The sequence below is a fragment of the Canis lupus genome, chromosome 10 (genome assembly GCF_003254725.2).
Source record: "Canis lupus dingo isolate Sandy chromosome 10, ASM325472v2, whole genome shotgun sequence".
NCBI lineage: Eukaryota > Metazoa > Chordata > Mammalia > Carnivora > Canidae > Canis > Canis lupus.
This window is the reverse complement of record NC_064252.1, coordinates 2,176,198-2,194,563: the sequence shown is the minus strand read 5'-3', so window position 1 is coordinate 2,194,563 and position 18,366 is coordinate 2,176,198. Positions and strand designations below refer to the sequence as shown.

At 51.1% G+C, this 18,366-nt stretch overlaps 1 long non-coding RNA gene across 1 annotated transcript; it reads right to left on the bottom strand.

Moving 5' to 3' along the window:
• Window positions 1–16,404: 16,404 nt before the first annotated feature.
• LOC112677820 (uncharacterized) lies at window positions 16,405–17,906 on the bottom strand. The gene is made up of 3 exons (XR_003147213.2): window positions 17,839–17,906; window positions 16,894–17,051; window positions 16,405–16,779 (listed from the first exon to the last, which is right to left on the bottom strand). It is a non-coding gene; the product is annotated as an uncharacterized LOC112677820 (long non-coding RNA).
• Between the last annotated feature and the right edge of the window lie 460 nt (window positions 17,907–18,366).

Sequence of the window (18,366 nt, the reverse complement as noted above, 5' to 3'; positions counted from 1 at the left end):
TTTTTAAATATATTTTTTTGCCCTCATTTTCCTGAGACTCCAATTACACATATGTTAGGCCCCACAAGTTTTCTCAGAGATCCCTGATATTCTATTTTTTTCTTTTTCCCCCTTTCTCCTTTATGGATAGTCTCTATAACTATGTCTTCACGTTTACTAGTATTTTTTTCCTCAGTGTCTAATTCCTTCCAAGGTATTTTTGCCCTTCATATTATATTTTTCATCTCTAAAAGTTTTGTTTTTTTTAATAAATTTATTTTTTCATCTCTAAAAGTTTGATTGGATCTTTTTTATACCTGCCATGCTTATACTTAACATAATTAATCTCTCATTCTTGAACATTATATGATTTTGTCTACTAATGTCCTTATTCTAACATCTATGTCATTTCTGCGTCTACTTCCATTGATTGATTTCTTTTCTTTGTTATAGGTCATGTTTTCCTGATTATTTGCATACCTGGTGATTTTAGACTGAATGGCAAACATTGCAAATTTTCCCTTGTTTGATGCTGGACATTTTTGTATTCCTATAAATACCCTTGAGCTTTGTTTTGGGGCACAGTTAAGTTACTTGAAAACAGTTTGATACTTTCAAGGCTTGCTTTTAAGTTTTGTTAGTTGTGACCAGCATATTCATTAGTCTAGAGCTAATTTTGCCCCACTATCAAGGTAATCCTCTTCTGAGTACTTTATCTGATGTCTTGTGATGTATGAGGTTTGCCATTCTGACTAGTAGAAATACAAACTATTTTTTGCCTTGTGTGCGTTCCAGAGATTATTTCCTCTGCTCCTTTTTCGTGGTTCCTTCCCCAGATTCAGGTGGTTTCCTCACTCACATGCTCTGACCAGTATTCAGCTAAGGACTCAAGGGAACCCTCTGCAGTTTTCTGAATATCTCTGTTTCTGTCTCTTCTTTTTTTTTTTAAGATTTTATTTATTTATTCATGAGAGACACACAGAGAGAGGCAGAGACACAGGCAGAGGGAGAAGCAGGCTCCATGCAGGGAGCCCAATGCGAGACTCAATCCCAGGATCCCAGGACCACGCCTTGGGCCAAAGGCAGATGCTCAACCACTGAGCCACCCACGGATCCCTCTGTCTCTTTCTCTGTTTCTCTTTCTCTGTCCTCTCCTTCTTCCCCTTTTCATGTCTCACTCTTCTCTGGTATTCCACCCTGAAAATTCTAGTTGCTGCCTTGGCCTCCCTAGACTCCCTGGTCCATCTCCTCAACTCTGAGAGATTGCTGGGGTCTACCTGGCTTCCCCCTCTTTGTGTCACAGCCTGGGAACTCTCTCAAGAAAGAAGGTTGAAGCAATCATGGGGCTCACCCTGGTTGTTTTCCCTCTCTTGAGGATCATTGTCCTGTGCTGTCTGGCATGTCTGAAACAATTGTTTTACATATTTTGTACAACTTTTTCATTGCTTCAGGTGGTAGGGTAAATTCCATCCATTATTCCATCTTGGCAAGATACTGAAGATGGCCTGGTTAACTTCCACTTAAGTTTATATATTCAGGCCAGGATCCTACTCCCAGAAGATTTCCCTATACCCTACCATCATCTCCACCACTCCAACTTGTATGCCCTTCCTTAGTGAGCTTATAATACCCTACTTGTGGGTGTGATTATTGTCCATGAGTCTCTCTGCAGAACCACTATGTTCCTTTCTAGTCTGTGAGCTCATTTGGGGTAGGTTTGTGCCTACACATCTTTGTAGCCTCCCTGATGTTTGGCATACAGTAGGTGCTGAATTAACTATTTAGGAGACTGAATAAAGAGAAATCCGTGGTCACTTGGCAATCACCAGCCAGAACTAAACAACAATATGGCCATACCTATAACTGCTGTGTGCTGTTAAGACTTGCTGTAAACAGTGGGCACTAACCCTGACAGCTGTCCTCCGGGCACTTCTCTTTTCCTGAGCTGAACTGGCAGTGTCCAGAACCCTCCCAAGAATGTGGTTTTAAATATCCTGACCTTGGCAATTCCAAGGCCTTTGATGATGTGTGGAGTTGAGACACATGAGTCACCCAACGTGCCAGAAAAGTATAATTGCTTCACCGAGGCTCTCAGAACACTCCCTGTCCTGAGGTGTGGTGGAAGGAAGAAAATAAACATGAGAAGCCCAGTAAACACTCTCTCCAACCTGTGACACATTCCTCACCCCTACGGATGTGTCCAGAACTCTCTGCTTCCTTAAGAGGCAGTGACAGAGGATCCCAGGCATATTCACTGCCAGCTCAGTGGGGCTATGGCTACCCCAGTAGGTGCAAAGCAGGATCAAGCAGAAACAAGGATCAGGAAGCAGGAATCCAGGCCAGATCCACAGTCTACACACTTCCCAAATCCATGCTGGCTCTGGAAACCCGTGCTTTTCAGATCTAGTAGACAAGGCTCTGTGACGCTCCCATGCTGTGCCTACATGGTGCTAGTGACCGTGAAGACAGAAGAAGTGCTGCTGTGAGTCCTTAAGGAATTTAATATTTCCCTAACTGCACTGTCTCCCAAAGTGGGATTCCCTCATCACCTGTCTGTGAATCATTGAGGACATTTGTTAAAAATGCTTATTCCTGAGCCCAATACCAGATAAAAGGAGTCATATTTGGGGGGGAATGAACCCCAAAATTGGATACTTCTGATAAAATGCTTATGTACATAAGAAGTGTCAGAATTGTGGCTTTCATGTTTTATGAATCACAGAACTATGTTTTATGAAACATAAAACTTCTATGGCCTTCATAGAAGAAGGTTGACTCCCTGTGTTTGGGGACCTGAGAGTCAGAAAGTCTCTAGACTTAAGAGTTTCTTACAGCACTATATGTCCCTTGGTAGGCTTCCAGTCTGTTTTGCCCGCGGTGTCTTCCATGAGCTAGTATATAAAACCAGAGATCTCGCCGAGACTAGTCTGGGTCTAGAGTCTGGTATGCAACAGGCCTTCCAGACGTTCAGCCTGACATTTAGTCTTAGACTATATCTTAGAACAACTGGGGAGAAACCTTAAATATGGTCCTTGCCTTTAGGCTATATCTCGCCTACATCTCTGGGGGGAGTGGCGGGGTTGATAGATCCCTGTGTCCTGGAGGTAAAAAAACAGGAGGTCTTTAAGAAAGGGCTAGAGAGCAGAATTAATCCATATCCCAGTTTTATCTCATGCCATGTATTCCCCCCCTTTTCTGCTTATAGTAACATACCTCGGGGCAAAATTTTTGGGATTTTCCAGTCCTGCCAGTTTCCAGAATCTCAGCCACAGCCACAGTAGGTGTATGATCTGCATCCCAAGATATAATACGATACCGGATAACTAGCTGTAACAGATCACCAATGTCTCAGCCCAAGATACAGGGGTTCTTACTGCTTTTCATCTTGCCTCCTTGGTTAAATTAATTCCATTTTGGTGGGCGGGGGAGGAGGGAGTCCTGCCTCTTGAAATCCCTCCACACTCATGGTACTAATTTCTCTACTAGTTAGGTCTCTTAGGTCACAATAAACAAAAATCTAACTCAACTGGCTCAAGGAGTAAAGAGAATTTATTTGCTCACATTACTCTAAACTCCTGAGGAAGAGCTGCCCCTGAGCAAGGCTTGATCCAAGAGTTCACACAATGCCACCAAGGACTCGGTTCCCCCCTTTGCCACACAGCCTTTCATGATGGTTTTGTCACAGTGCGGTTTCATATAGTGGCCTTCCAGCAGCTCCAGGTTCTCCCACTGCAGTCGTAAAGTGGCGCCCACAATCCCAGACTCACATCTTCATACTAGTAACTGCTTTACAGGTTCTGAGACTCCTGTTCTCCCCTTCATTTGAAATGGGTCAAGTGCCCATCCCTGAGCCAGCCACTCTGACCAGTACACTGATTAGCTAGGGGGTGACTGGGGACAAGAGTCCATCCTCCCTGAATCCCTGGGCTGGGAATAAGTGAAATCCTCTAAGGGGAAGCCATGTACTGTGGCAGGCGTATGGAATGGCCACTGAGTAGACAACAAATAAATTTAGGAGCCACATGTAGAGGGAAACAGACACCTAAATGCTATTATCAAAATGAAGTTAGGACTATAACAGAAGTGAGGACAACATTAACCAGCGGAATAAAAGAAGGTGCACTGACGTCTGCCTGGAGAAATGTAGACAGGCTTTCTCAAAGGAGGAATAGCAGCTTTCCAGATACACAGGGAGGCAAAGGGTGGAAGAGGGCATCCCAGGCCAAGAAACAAAGCATAGATGAGGGTACGGAGGCTGAGAAAGTGAGGCACATTCAGGGCACTCCGAGTCCTGCTGGAGGGGTGGCTGGGATGGAGAGGAATGCCCGCCGATGGAGCCGGCCCGGTAGGCAAGTGCTAAGCCCCCGGCCACACCGTGGGTTCACAGAGTCACCAGGTAGGTGACAGGGAGCTTCTAAAGAGATTTGAACAGAGGAAGGACATGAGACTTTTGTTCTAGAACAAGGATCCTAGCCACAGAGTGCAGGACGTATTAGAGAGGTGCAAGGTCCCAGACCTGGTCCCACCCATCTCCCCCTCTCAGTGACTGGCATCGTCACTCTCCATCCATGGGAGTCACTGGTGTTGTTCACCTAACAGGTGCAATTCCCCCACTGCCAGTCACACACCAGGACTGCATTCCCCTGCCCCCTTGAAATGAGGGGAGGCCATGGGACTTGTTTTGGCTAAAGAACACAGAGAGGGGACACCTGGGTGGCTCAGCGGTTTGGTGCCTGCCTTTGGCCTGGGCGTGATCCTGGAGACCCGGGATCGAGTCCCACATCGGAGCTTGCTTCTCTCTCTGCCTCTCTCTCTGCCTGTGTCTCTGCCTCTCTCTGTATCCCTCATTAATAAGTAAATAAAATCTTAAAAAACAAAAAGAAGAACACAGTTCATTGTAAGGGATTTGCCGCATCCCCTTTTGCTGCCTCAAGTGACCGTGGAAGCATGCACTGAGACACAGCCTCTGTCACACTCATTCTGGATGACAAACTCTCTTGCCAATCTGTGAGGGACACATGGCAAGAATGAGAAGTGAACCTTCGTCCTATTAAGCTACTGAGATTGGGGGCATGTTTGTTGCTTTGATGCGCCACCCATTTGCCGAGCCAGAAACCCGGCCACCATCACAGGCTCTTCCCGTGCTCTCACTTCCCACCTCCGTGTCCTCTTGGATCTACCTCCGTGTATCTCTCCAACTCATCCAGTTCTCTCTATCTCCACTGCCACTGCCCTGGTCTCGTACATCATCCTCTTGCCTGGTCAACTGTCACTCTCCCCCAACTGCTCTCTTCCTCTAATCTTGTGCGATCCGTTTATTTTTTTTCCATATTTAAATCAAAGTGATTTTACTAGAATTCCAGTTCCGTCCCAACAGTCTCCTGCTTTAAGTCCTTCAGGTTTCCCATTTCCTTTAGGATAAAGTCAGTACTTGCTCAGAAGGCTTGCCAGATTCTGCATGATTTGGCCACTGTCTACCTCCAATCGCTCTCTCTTCTCTTGCTCCTTCACGCTTGAAATAAACCGACCTCCCTTCAGTGTCTTAAATTTGCTCTGATCTTCTTGAGCTTTCACACTGGCTTTTCCCTTGGTCTGAAACCTCTAGGTTTAGCCAATTCCTAGCCCGGCCTCAGGTTCCAGCTTAGTTGTCACTTGTTCCTGAAAGCTTTCCCTGAGCCTCTGGTTTTGAATTAGATCCTCTTCTGCAGACTCCTTTGTGCTTAGAGCGCCTTGAACTTTTCATAGGCCATCATTTGTCTGGTATCACTGATACCTACTAAGGGGTAAAGAGGTCATCATTCTGGTCCTCGAGCAATGACCATCTGTTCTAAGGGGGTGACAGCAGAGGCAAACCAGGAAGAGAGCAACTCGCTGGTTTCAGGACTGGGTGAGAAAGGGAGGCCAGTGTCACAGTGAGGAGTTCAGATCATATCTAGGTGGCAGGAGCTGCAGCAGGTGTTAGGAGCTGCACACTACGTGTCCCGGGGCCCGCCTGTGGTTGGGCAGCAGACATGCGCCCCCCCCCCCGCCCCCTCGGGCCCACACATCTCTGCTCTCTGGCCTGCGAGCCAGCAGGGAGCCCACGTGAGGCCCGACCCCAGGACCCCTGGATCATGGCCTGAGCCACCCAGACGCCCTGGAGTTTGTCTTCAATGACAAGCCTCTTCTGCAACCCAGTTGCTCTCAAATGTGTGCAAAAGCCTAAGTCCGCATCACCTGCGGATTTGATTAAAGCATGCTCACCTTGCTGCACTGGCCCTGGCCGCTGCATTCTTCGGGCCTTATCTCATGCACAACCCGCCTTCGTTCTCATCCTCACACTAGTAAGTTGATGGCCCTTGCACTTGCATGGCCTAGGAGGACAGACGCGAGGCAGGCAGGCCTCATTTTCTAGCACTGCGCTTGACTGCACTTCACAGATACTGCTTTTTTTACACATTGAAGGTTTGTGGCAACCCCATATCGAGTGAGTCCGTTGGTGTCATTTTTCCACTTCATGTCTCTGGTCTCACATGTTGGTTTCTCATGCTAATCTGTGATCAGCGATCTTTGATGTCCTATTGTAATTGCTTGGGGGTGCCACAAGCTGCACCCATGTAAGATGGCAAGCTTAATGAATAAAAGGGGTGTGTGTTTTGACTGCTCCACTGATTGGCCCTTCCCCTGTCTCTCTCCCTCTCCCTCCAGCCTCCCCATTCCCTGAGACATAACAGTATTGAAATTAGACCAGTGAATAACCCTGCAATGGCCTCTAAAGTGTTCAAGTGAAAGGAAAAGCTGCACATCTCGCATTTTAAATAAAAAACTAGAAATGACTAAGCTTAGGGGCGCCTGGGTGGTTCAGTCAGTTAAGCAGTTGCCTTCAGCTCAGTCATGATCCCAGGGTCCTGGGATGGAGCGCCACACTGGGCTCCCTGCTCAGTGAGGATCTGCTCCTCCCCACCCCTCCTTCTCTTATAAATAAATAAATAAATAAATAAATAAATAAATAAATAAATAAATATAAATAAAATCTTAAAAAAGAAAGGAAGAGGGGGAGAAATGACTAAGCTTAGTAAGGAAGTCATGCCAAAAGCTAAGACGGGCTGAAAGCTAGCCTCGTGCACCAAACATTTAGCTGAGTCGTGAACGCAAAGGAAAAGTCCCTGAAGGAAATTAAAAGCGATGCTCCAGTGAATATATGAATGGTAGGAAAATGAAACAGCCTCATCACTGATATGGAGAAAGTTTAGTGGTTCAGCTAGACGATCAAACCAGCCACAACATTCCCTTCATCCAAAGCATAATCTAGAGCAATTCTAGATTGTAAACCTCTTCAATTCCATGAAAGCTGAAGGAGGTGAGGGAGCTGCAGAAGAAAAGTTTGAAGCTAGCCGAGGTTGGTTCATGAGCTTTAAGGAAAGAGGCTGTCTCCGTAACATACAAGTACAAGGCAAAACAGCAAGTGATGACGTAGAAGCTGCAGCAAGTTTTCCAGAAGATCTGGCTAAGATCATGAAGGCAGCTACACTAAACAACAGATTTTCAATATACATCAAATAGCCTTTCTCAGATTATGCCATCTAGGACTTTCATAGCTAGTGAGAAGTCAGTGAGGAGCTTCAAAGCTTCAAAGGACAGACCGACTGTCCTGTCGGGGCTAATGCAGCTGGTGACTAAGTTGAAGCCAATGCTCACTGATCATTCTGAAAATCCTAGGGCCCTTATGAATTACGCCAACTCTACTCTGCCCATGCTCTGTAAAAGGAAAAACAAAGCCTGGATGACAGCACATCTGTTTACAACATGGTTTATTGACTATTTTAAGCCCACTGTTGAGACCTACTTCTCAGGAAAAAACAGATTCCTTTCAAAATATTACTGCTCATCGGCAGTGCACCTGGCCACCCAAGAGCTCTGATGGAGATGGCCAACAAGGCTGTTGGACAACATTGTTCCCATGCCTGCTAACACAAATCCATCCTGCAAATCAAGGAGTAATTACTTAAAGTCTTATTATTTAAAAAATACATTTTGAAAGGCTATCTAGCTCCCATAGATAGTGATTCCTCTGATGGACCTGGGCCAAGTAAATTGAAAACCTTCTGGGAGGATTAATCATTCTAGATTCCATTAAGAACATTCATGATTCATGAGAAGAGGTCAAAATATCAACACGAACAGGAGTTTGGAAGAAGTCGATTCAAACTCTCAAGGATGACTTCAAGGGGTTCAAGACTTCGGTGGAGGAAGTCACTACAGATGTGGTGGAAATAGCAAGAGAACTAGAATAAGAAGAGGGACTGAATCATTGCAATCTCATGGCATAACTTCCCCGAATGAGTAGTTGCTTCTTATGGATGAGCAAAGAAAGTGGTTTCTTGAGATCAAATCAACTCCTGGTGAAGATGCTGTGAAGACTGTTGAATAACATAGCTGAAGAGACTTAGAATATCACGTAAGCTTAGTTGATCAAGCAGCAGCAGGGTTGAGAGGATTGACTCAGGTTTTGAAAGCAGTTCTACTGCGGGTAAAATGCTAGCGAGCAGCATCACATGCTACAGAGAAATCATTCATGAAAGGAAGAGTCAAATGACACAACAAACCTTATTACTGTCTCATTCTAAGAAATTACCATAGCCTGGGAAGGAAAGCAAAAAGACGTGGCCAGAGAGACAGCTGCAGAGGTATCGGAGGGAGACCTGTCCTAGAAACCAGGACGGAAGAGGGCTCAGGAGCAGGAAGTAGGGGGGACACAGCAAAGAAGGAACTGGATGGAATGCACCCATTGGCTTCTGGTCACTGAGAAGTCACTGGTGACCCTCCAGTTTCAGTATAATTAGGGGTAACAGGCAACCAATGAAACTCATTAGATAAACGCCCTGCCACCCGCCATTTGGAGGGACAATCCTGACGTCCCTCACTGGGTCCTCAGCAGGATTGAGCCCCAGTAGAACAAGTTCAGAAGTAAACCCTTTACTGACTTGTCTTCCTCTCCTGTTTCATCCTCTCCACTCTGTCTCCCCTGCAACCCCGGGTCCGCTCCCACATAGACTATTAGCATTCGAGTCCTCTCTCAGGCTCTGATTTCAGGGAGATCCAAATTAGGACAGACTAGTTGCATTTCTCATCTCTTTCTGTTTTTCAGGGATGGAACGAGACTTCCCTGTACATCTCACCAGCTGGAGCCAGCCTGTGTGCCCGTGTGTAAACTAATCGTAACCACAAGGGAAGGGGATTATTATGACAGCCTTAGGCCAGTATTGATCCATTGCCTGGGGCTGGGCATACCATCCACTGAGAATGATTCCGGCTCCATCTCTAAACCATCACGGTTCTATGACTAATAAGTGTGGGGGCCCCGCGCAAGAGTGGGGACATCTTAACCCCTGCACATAATCTGCCTAGACAAACCACAACTACGGACATTCAGTTCAGGCCTCCGCTCTGCAGGGCACCATGCTGAGTGCTGGGGACAAAAATGCAAAGACCATAAAACAGAATTCCTTACCCAAAGGGCTGTATCATCCCAACATGTTACCTACACGGGACGATAATGTAAAACTACAGAGAATTGCACAGTTGACTCCAAGTCAGAGAGGAAGCATTATTAGTCAGGATAGACCAGGTTATGCCAAAGAAACAAATAACCCCTCAGATTTATTTGCCCCACACTAGGTCGCCCTCACGGTGGACGGGAGGTTATATTCCGTGGCCTTGTGCTCAAGCCAGAACCCAGCTTGATGGAGCAGCTGATATCTGGATATTGCTGAGCCAGAGGGAAAGACAGATCCAAAGGGTTTTGAATTAGCAATTGAATTCTTGGCCCAGAAGTGAAAATGTCTGACTTCCACTTCCACCTCATTGGCTAAAACTGGTCACATGGCCCCATCCAACCTCAGAAAGCCAGGAAGTGAGATCCTACCAGAAGATATGCCAGAAGGCAGGGAGGCAGAGATATCTGGTGAGCGGCGTAAAGACTTCCAGAAAGCATGAAGACGGATGACATTTGAACCGAGCTTTGAAAAACACTTTAGTCTTCAATAAACGAAGTTAGGGTCAAGGGAGAGGAGCTGCCGAATAGAGAGCCGCATCAAGGAAGTCAGGGAGGCCAGGAAGGGCCTGACCCGTGTGACCAGAGCCCGGCCTCATGCAGGGGTGAGCACGGGCCAGCACAGGAGCCGGGCAGGAGGGCTGAGTTTACGCCGTGAAGGGCTCTGAACAACAACAAGGATTTTAGACTCTGATAGATGATTGGCAATAGGGAGCTACCAGGAGGTTTTTAAGCAAGCAGATAACGCGATCTGATTTGTGTTTGAGGGCGATAACGTGGTGGCAGAGTGGCCAGGAGACTGGAAGGGAGAGACCGAAGTCTGGGAGGACAGGGAGGCCCTGGTAACAGGCGGTCCAGGTGGGGCTGGGGCTGAGGAAGAAACAGATGGGAAAAGCACTTTCCATCTACAAAGGATCATTGCCTTTTTTTTTTTAATGAAAATATTCAAACATATACAAGAGGAGAGAAAACAGTTTAACAAACCCCCATGGACCACCACCCAGCTTTAATCGTTCTACCAAGGGACCAGTTTTGCTTCCTCGAGGCCCCCCTCCCACCGCTTGGTTCCCTGCGTTATTTTATTTTATTTTATTATATATATATGGAGAGAGAGAGAGAGAGAGAGAGAGAGAGAGACAGGCAGAGGGAGAAGCAGGCTCCAGACCGGGAGCCCGACACGGGACTCAATCCCGGGACTCCAGGATCAGGCTCTGGGCCAAAGGCAGGCGCCAAACCGCTGAGCCACCCAGGGATGCCTCCCCCCACCCCACCCCCGCATTATTTTAAAGCAAACCTCGATTGCCCTATCGCTTAATCTGTCATCTCTCCTGTATGGGTTCCAAGAGAGGAAGGCTTCTGAACCCCAACCACAATACCTATTGTCACACCTGAAAAATTAACAGCAATCACTTAAACGTGATCAAATATCCAGCCATTAGCACAATTTCCTTACTGGTCTCTTATTTTTCCCTCGGGTGGTTTGTGTGAATCTGGATCCCCATGGGGTCTACACAGCCCTTTCGGTCCTCTTTCTCCCTCCTGTCATTTACTCATGGAAGATTCTGGGTCATCTCTCCTCGGGAATTTCCCAAATTCTGGATTTTGCCAACGGTCTCCCCTGCTGCCACTTGACATGCTTGCCTTCCTCCTCCATTTCCGGTGAGCTGGTGGCTGGATCTGCAATGTCCCTCCTTTGAACAGAAGCAGAGGGAGGAGAAGGGGAGGGGCGGGGGGCCCATCACTGACCAACACTACCGTTTGCAGGGCCCCGTGCGGATTGTGCAGGAGCGTGATCTCCTTGAACCTTCACCACAGCTCTTTGAGGGGAGTGCTCATCGTTGCTGTTTGTCAGACGAGGAAACGGGGATGGAGGAGGTGAAGCAACCTGCTCAAGCTCACAAACCAGAAAAAGAAGGAGCTGGGTGGGAACCTAGCTCTCTCTGGCCCCAAAGCCCCTTCTCTTTCCACTGCTGTGGAGCTTCCAGAGAAGGGACTTGGCCTAGGAGCCGCAACGCCCGGAGGGAAGCCAAGCTATCCTGACTCCTGAGACGCCTTCGACGGTACCAACAGGCCTTGCCACTCCATGTGTGGGGGGCACCTCACGTCCAGCACAAGGACAGTAGATGATGCAGCATTGTCCCCATTTCACAGGCGGGGAAACAAAAGTCCAAAGAGAGTAGATGGCCCGCCCTGGGCGCTGCAGGTGGTGCACAGAGCCGAGATGCACCCCCGGTGCATGGGACAGCAGAGCCCAAGCCCTGCGGGCCCTCCTGGCTGAGGCCTGCAAGCCTCCTGGTGGCCCTGGTGGCATGGGGTTGGGGGCGAGATGGGAATGAGCCGGCTGGCCTTTCTGGCTGAGTCTAGAAAATGAGCTGTGGCTGCCGGGCCCGGGCGGATCTGCTTCTTCCTAGCACACCCCCCCCAAGCGAGAGGGGCACAGACGGGCCCCATCAATCTCGGCGGCAGGGATGCAGCGGGGCAGGAGCCCAGGAGGACGGCAAGCACGGGGGGACCCAGGGACGGCTCCCTGGGCCAGGCCGCCCTGCAGCAGCTCTTCCTCCCAGAGCCGCGTGGACAATCGCAGAGGAAAACCAGGACATTCCCCCCCACCAGGATATTTTGTATGCTTTGCACTTGCTGCTGTGTTTCCTTCATCTAAAAGCTCTAAAATTTCAAATAAAAAGGTACAATGAAAGCAGCAGCAGGATAAATAGCCCCAGTGATCTGAGCCGAAACCCTGGAAGCTTTATTCACATCTTTAGAAAAACTCTGAAGGCTCCTAGTAGCAGCTGCAGTACAAAGCCTCACACTTTAATTCTAAGGCTGCCAGAAATAGGTCTGTCAGGCCTGAAATATCACTGCATTTCATTACTCTTAACTGTGCATTACCATCTCTGCCTCATTACCAGTTGGGGGGACTCTCTGGGCCCGCTCCGGGGAGAGCTGGGCGCCTGGGAGCCCAGGGGAGGGGGAGAGGCCGGCCTGGGGCCGGACCGGGGCGCTGGCGGGGAGACCGTAAGGCCCACGAGCACCAGGCCTCGAGGGAGGCCCGCAGAAGCCAGGCTCCCGCCGCTGCCATGTCCCCAGCGGGCAGGCACTCGGGAGAGTGATGTCACCGGCCGGCGGAGAGGCCCGAAGAGACAGGGAGGAGGCCGGGCTGCTGGGGTGGCGGGGAGGACAGTCGCCGGGCAGAGACCGGGGCCTGCAGGGCGGCCTTGGCGCCCAGGGGCAGGTAGGAAGCAGGCCAAGGCAAATTAGGGCACCTGGGCCTGGGGGTCTGCAGCCACAGGCCCAAAGCAGCCAGTGGAAAAGCCTGGAAGGACACGGGGCCGCAGGGCTGGAGGTCGGAAGGCTGGAGCGATCTGCACGTGTATAATAGAACCGACACCCGGGCACCCCTGAATAATTCAGGAGGCGCTGTGATCTCCTTACGGTGCGTGTCCCGGGTACAAAGGCAAGGGCCGCCTGCGCCTGGCCGCTGAAAGGGCGTGACAGATGGGCCGCCGCTGGCCACCACCCCGTCACGCTTTGCACGGTGATTGGTTTTCAAAGGAGGACAGGGTTTGTGAATGGAGTCAGCTTGTTGCTTGCGGTCTTCAAGTGGGCGCTGCTGGGTCGCGTGGCCGCCCGGGCCCCCCTGTGAATGGGGCGACACCACTGGGTGGCGAACAAGCCAGAGGCGACTCCCCACCCCTCCCCCGTCACCGCCGAGGCTGAGTGAGGGGGCCGGGAAGAGTGCCCCTCACCCTTCTCTCCGCTGACAGATTTAACCCCCATGCGTCCTCCTCCTGCAGCATCCAATTCGGCTGCATGAAGCAAACAACAACAACAACAGCAACACTTGACAGAGGATGGGGTTTATTTTCCCCTCACGTGAAGCAGCCTGAAGATCATCAGCACCGTAATCTGTAAGCTCCACCACCGTCAGAGACCCAGGCCTCTGCGTCCCGGGGCCCGGCCTCCCTGGCCCTCACCCGCCCCTCCTGGCCCCACATGGCGCTCCCGCCCCAACACCCTGTCCCCAAGGCAGCCACCAGGACAGAAGAAGGTGGGAGGAGGGAACCCAGGGCCATGCCAGCCAGCTTTTGCAATTTCCCAGAAGAGGCCACGCAAAAGCGCACACTCAGGAGACCACGACTTAGTTCGACGGTTTCACGTAGCTGCAAGGGAGCCTGGAAGCATACTGCTGGTTGTCTAGGGCCATGCGTCTGGAGGCAGACAATTCCCCACGGTTCTAGTCCACTCCTTCATGTCTCACAAGTGAACCACTGACTGTCCTTTCTTCCAGATTTCATTTCCAGGATGGCGAACTTCCATGGAAGGTATTCCGTGCCGCCCTCCACAGCAAGGGGCAGGCATACCGCCCATTATAAAAGATTTGGTTTCCCCAAGTTTGAGTCCATCTCCTGAAACGCAACCCACATGCGTCCAGGCATCTGTGAAGCCCTGTGAGAACCGAGGCTGCCACGGTTCCACTGCCTTGCTGTGAACAACAAAATGTCCCTAGTCTCGGACTCAGGAGCCTCGGCTCCTGCCAGCAGCTACGACATGGGCTAACTCGTCAGCTTATGACTAGGATAATATCACAGACATTCATAATTCTTGACAGGGTCCAGCTAAGAATCGGGGTTTCTGTGGCGATAGTGACTAAAAATCTGCCATACATCCCTTCCTAACCACCTGAACTGTCCACATGAGTGTTTTCAGGTGCCCCTGCCCCTCCCACAACCGGAAGAAGCAGTCTCGGGGTGAACTTCAGCCCCTTCCAGAATTCCAGCAGGTCCTGAAATGCCCAAAGACAGGGGAGCTGCAGCACCTCCTCACCTCCTCAGCTCTGAGTGTTCGCTCTGGGCCCCACAGACTGCCTGGCCCCCATCTAGTCTGTCCCCAGGTTAGAGGAGGGTGCTGAGACCTCCTCTGGCTTCCGCATCTGCAGTGACGTGGTGACCTTCTCCTTAGTTCCCTGAACCAAACGGCACCCCTTCTCTTTCCCCACTCCATCTCCTCTCCTCCTCATCCTCCACTTTCCCACCAAGGTCTCCCGGGTCAGCTCCCCCTAGAGCTACAAGCCTCAGTTGGCCTGTTCCAGCAACTGTCCCCCTGCCCTGAGACAGTCCTCCTCCAGGCCAGGAGGTTGGGGCCCAGCCCTGTCACATGCACTATACCCATCCTCTCCTCTGCTAAGGGTGCTCACGTGTGGGGGGCAAAAACAACTCCAGCTCATTCCGCTCCCCTGCCCCAGTCCCTCTCGTCTGCATCCTGCAAACCAGAACTCCAAAGTCACCCTAACTCCCCTTCCCCTTACCCCACTCCACTATCCACTGAGCCCCGCCTCTGACTTTCTCTGGCGTCTGTCCCTCTGGCCAAACTCCACTACCCTGTTTCAGACCCCATTACTTCTCGCCTGGAGTCCCGGCTCCAAAGAGCTGCCCAAGTGACCTAAGAACTAAATGGGCTCATAGCCCTCACCACCCGCTGAATGAAGTTTAAACTCCTAACTCTGGAACCTAAGACCTGATTGTTCTATTTATCCAGCCTGTCTCTCTCCTGTCATCTCCTTCACACCCCCATTGTTCCAGCCACACTGGGTGACTCTGCAGATTCCCAAAAATGCTCTGCTCTCAAGGTACACCTGCTGGGAGTGTCTTCTCTTCTCCCCCTGCCCGTTTCCTGGGCACCTACCACTTCCTATCCATCTTTCAAGCCCCAACTCAAGCATGACCTCAGGAGCTGCCCCAGTGTTCCAGCACAATCCAAGGGCCCGGGCTCTACCCCTAAGTGCTGCCCCAAAGTGTGTACACATATTATCTCTATAAAGGCATGTCTCCCAATTATTCGTTCGCATTACCTGTCTCTTCCTCCAGACCGTAAGATCTTGGAGAGCAAGGATCAGAACTATTCATCTTTGTGAATCAGCCAGGCTCAATAATTCCTGCCAACTGAATAAATGGAGTGTCCCTCATTCCACTCATCTCCAATCCCAAGGCTAGCTCGATGGTGAGCTGTGAGCAAGTAACATAGTCCAAACCAGAAGTTGCTTCTCTGAGGACTTCAGGCTAGAAGATGATTCCAGGATGGAGGAAAAGGAGAGTGAGGCTGGGAGAAGTGAATGGGGTCTGTCCCTCATGAGACGGAGGAATGGATGCCAAGTAATGAGGGACACAGGGAAGGGTCAGGTCCTAAAGGAAATGGAGACCTGGGGCAGGTCACGGGGAGCAGCATGTACATCTTCTTTCTGGGATGTGTGTGGTGGGGGTGTGGGGGGAGGGAGGAAGACCCAGGGCAGCCCTCAGGGTCCAGATTTGTACCAGATGCTACCAGAGACGGCAAGCAGACCCAGGAGGAATCCCTTAATATCGCTCTCAGGAAATCCAGGGCTCAAGGTGTTTCCTAGGCCCCCAGGACAGGAAGCTCAGCCTAGTGCCAGGGACTCTGTCCCCTGGGTCAGTGCCAAGGAGAGAGACCCTACACGGTAAGATCTGGATTACATATTAAAAATCTTCCAAAAAAAAGTCTTCCAGTCTAAAATTCAAGGAGCTATTCCCGGATTGGATCTTGGAACAGAAAAAGGAGATGAGTGGAAAAACACGAAAATCCAAGTAAAGTACGTTGTCTGGTTAATGGTAATGTACCAATGCTAATTTCTTCATTGTGGCAAATGCACCATGGTGACCTCACGTATTAACTGTGGGGGAAGCTGCATGAAGAGTACATGAGAAGTCTTTATGCTATCTTTGCAACTTTGCTGCAAGTCTAAAATTATTCCAGATAAGCTAAAATAAAACACAACACACAAGGTCTTTAAAACCGAAGCTCGAGATTTAAGAGGCAGGAAGAGAAAAAAAAGCATGAATTTATATGGAGGGTAAAGGAGCAAGAAGAGAGGATATGTGTTTAATTCTTAAGAATCTGAAGACTTTTATTATAGTCATTCAGCCGCTCAAATATTTACTGAGCAGCTACTATGCGCCAAGCATTGTTCTCAGGGCCAGGGATATGCCCGTAAACAAAATGGCCAAATCCCAGCTGGACCTTCTATTTCAGTGGGTTGGGAGCTTAATTTTATCTAATCCCACTCCACCCTCCAGGCTCCAGCACAGGAGCAGGGGAAGCCGGGCCTGTTCCTGGTCCGGTCAGGGTGCAGGAAGGGCTCTGCCTGACTTGTGAGGTCAGCAGCCCCAGGTGGCTCCGGGGAGGGTGCTCAGTTGGGCTAGCTCCGGAGGGACTTCTGACTCCTCGTGGCACTAGGTGCCTGGGCTCTCGAGTTCCTAAAATAGGGGAAATGGTGAGAAACCAGCTCTGCCCCAGAGATAGCCGCTGGTGCTCAATGGGCAGGAGCGGGTATTTAAAGCGCCAGTATTAATAGGATTGTAAATATTTACATTCAGGCCAAGAACTGGGTTAGATCTTTCTTCTGTGGTCCTGCACACCCTCCTCTCTCCGCGTCACAGAATCCTCAGAACTGGAGCAGCAACTCCAAGTTTGCACGCTCACCCCGCGCAGAGCGCCAGACGGGGTGGTGGCCGGCGGGGACCACCAGCTGCGGGACACGGCCAAGGTCAAGCCCACGCACCCACCGGGCACTCAGGAGTCTGGCCACAGCGGCGGGGAGGTCGGCGCTGCAATCCGCCAGGCCCCCCACCCCCCACCCCCCGCGGCAGACTCCGCTGGGGGGGCAGGGACTGGTCCTCTCCCGGTGGTTGTAGGGGGCGCACAGGGACTGGTCCTCTCCCAGCGGGGGGGCGGGGGGGTGGCGCACAGGGACGTGTCCTCTCCCGGTGGTTGTGGGGGGCGCGCAGGGACTGGTCCTCTCCCGGTGGGAGGTCGGGGGTGGGGGTGTAGGGACGATCCTCTCCCAGTGGGTGGGGGGCGCAGGGACCGGTCCTCTCCCGGTGGGGGCGGGGGGCGGGGTGGGGGGGCAGGGACCTCGCTGCGCTCTGCAGGCGGCCCCCGCGGGGCTGCGCGGGGGGGGGGGGGGGGCGGGGGGAGGAGGAGGAGGAGAGCCGGCCGCGCCCACCTGGCCGGGGCCCAGCGCCCTCGGGGAGTGGTGGCTGCGGCGGAGGAACGCAGAGCGGGGGCTGCGGGGGCTCCCGGGCGCACCTCGCCCCAGCCCCCGCCGGGCCGCAGCCATGGGGGGACAGTTAGGGGTCTGCCGGGGACGCTCGGGCCCCCACGCTGCAGGGCGCAGCGTGAAGCCAGAGGCGCTCGAGGAACCTTTGGAAAGAGTGACCTTACCCCCACCCCCACCCCCACCCCCACCCCGCCCCGCCCCGCCTCAGTTTCCTCCTCGGTCCAGCCAGACGGTTGCTCTCCCAGGCCCCCGGCACCTCGGAAATTCTGGGCTGCTGAGATTCCATCCCGCGTGTACTGCTGCGGTTTTGCTTTTAGTTTTTCAGGGACATTTTTAGTGCTACCCTTTATGATGTGCCAGGAGTGAATTTGACACCAGATGGCTTTTTTTTTTTTTTTTTTAAATAAGAAAGAAGACAAAGGGAGGGAGAAAAATATTTTCCAACTGGCAGTGCTGACAGCATTTTGGAAGAGAATCCAGGGAGGCAAAGAGGAGCTGTTTCAGCTTGATTTTTCCTCCTCCCGCACACTCCGCCACCCCGGCCTCCACCATAAATGGGGTAGATCATACCAGAGCTTTTTATAGATGAGGCAAAGGGATCATCACCACAGGAAACTCCACCCGAGTTGGTACTGCTTTGTCCTCTCTGGCTCTCCCAGAAGACTGGCCCCAGGAGCCACAGGGTCATGCATCCAGCTACAGGCAGGACCCTGGCGAGGGGCTGACTCTGGTGTTAATTAGAAGAACAGAGAGACACCTGGCAAATCAGAAGTAAGATCCCCTG